Consider the following 2,108-nt stretch of genomic DNA (forward strand, 5'->3'; position numbering starts at 1 on the left):
GCACCATTTTAAAGTTTTTGGACATTATATTAAATAGTCAAGCAAATTAAAGTGGGGTAATTTAATTTCCCTACTAAAATAAGCTTGTTAAATTAATCCATAGCTAATATAATTCAACTAAATAAGAAACAGGTTATAAGTTTTAATATAATCAACTTAATTAAAGTTTATATAATAAAAAGCCTCATCAGCATAATACTGAGTTTATTTCTAAAAAAGTCGTGTCTGTCCACACGTTACTGAGCAGTGATATAGCTAAGCATTTTTACAGGCATTCAAACCAAAATGTTGAGTTTGAACCTAGATAGAAGTCTTAAGATAGCTTTATTTATTATTTTTAGTTGCAAAATTTATAACTACTCTCTGCTCTCAGAGATACACCAATCAAATCAGTAGATTCTAGAGGCTGGCACATTTAACTGGAATTCTAGAGGCTGGCACAGTTGAGTGGAGTTAAATCTCTGCTTTCTTGTCCTCAAAATGAAACTCATTTTATTTATTATGGAAAGGGAGAAGCATAATTACATCGAATTTGAAGGCTTAAATTACCTATGCCTCTCTTCCTTAGGAAAATACAAAATATTTTTAGGTGCCCAGATAATAAATTAAGGCTCAATAGATACAATTCCATACAAATTAGTCAGGAAATTTTAAGCAGGATGAGTTTAAGAGCCTAAAGGAGACCAAGAATTAGCTGTTCATGTTTCTATATTAATCTTAATCATGAACTCTATAAAACAAATACAGGTCCCTGATCTTGTCAAAGAGTCAAAAACAGCATGGTCGAAAATGTCCACAATGACAGGTAAAACTTTCCTAAATAAACTTCCTTTTCAGCTCACTTATCTTTTCACACTGTGGACTAAATTTATTTCAACTACAAATATAATCTCAAGAAAAATTCAGTCAACACACCTGGCTTTGTGACTCCCTGAGAGAAACTATAAAGGAAAAGGACAAGAAAATTACATGAATTTCAAAGGAATATAATTTGCAAAATTACATTACAGTTACATTCGACCATGCATATGTAAGACAGAATGATTCCTATACCCCTTAGGATAACGAGTTAAAATCTTTTCATTCAGCCTTATTATGATCAAAAGCTGCATCAACTCCACACTATAATAACGTCAAGAATCAAAATATCCAGTTGCCATGTGGATAATAAAAATGATAATGAGTAAAATAAAACTACTCTTTCATATAAAACCTAACCTTTCTTTGGTTGGCATATTATGAATAAATCAGAGGACCTTCACACAGAATCACACTTGGCGGTGCATCGATAGAGAGGCGATTCATCACAGAGAGTAAGTGCCCTTGCTCAGCTCCCAGAATGCTTGACTCACATCCCTTCTTCACCCACTGTGTGATTCTGAACAACAACCTGAGCTGTTCTGTGACTCAATTTTATCATCCAGAAATAAGGAAAAGAATTGTCTCTGTTGTCTTTAGGGGTTACACGGTTTCTATAGTCAGTGCATATAAAACATTTACCAGAGCATATCCTATATAAAAAAAATTCAAAAAAAGTCGTAAAATTCATTAATTCGTACGATTGAATTAGTGAAAATTAGAAATTGGCTTTGACTTTAACATAATTCTTATCTTGGTAGGGAGAAAGTTACCTGTGTTTCCCATTTCGATGTGCATAATTCTCACGTGACAGAAATTTAAACTTTGGATTTCAACTGTTTGAAATTATTGTAACATTGGGGAAGACTGAACTTTGTCCCTCAAAAAATAGTGACTAAGTCACAACAGTATAACAGTAAAGTATATCAACAACCTCTTACATTCCACAAAAGAGAAGCTAGGGATCCTTAATGGGACACCGGAGGAAGGACACACACTAGAAGTAGAACTGGGTTTCTGAGGACAACACAGAGTACAGTCTGATCCTGGAGACAGAGTCGTGAGTCTTACATGTCAACATACTAACCTTTTACAGAGGCCCCATCAGCACCCGCCACTGATTTGCTGAACCTGTAACCAGCATCGCATTTTGAGTGCCTGTGCATTTTGCCATTGCTGTGTGCTTTTCAATAAAACATAAATAGCTGTTTTCTAGGGAAACATTCAAAGAGTGCTGATTTTTAAAATTC

Source organism: Otolemur garnettii, unplaced genomic scaffold, assembly GCF_000181295.1.
Source record: "Otolemur garnettii isolate 467f Iridium unplaced genomic scaffold, OtoGar3 scaffold00054, whole genome shotgun sequence".
Taxonomy (NCBI): domain Eukaryota; kingdom Metazoa; phylum Chordata; class Mammalia; order Primates; family Galagidae; genus Otolemur; species Otolemur garnettii.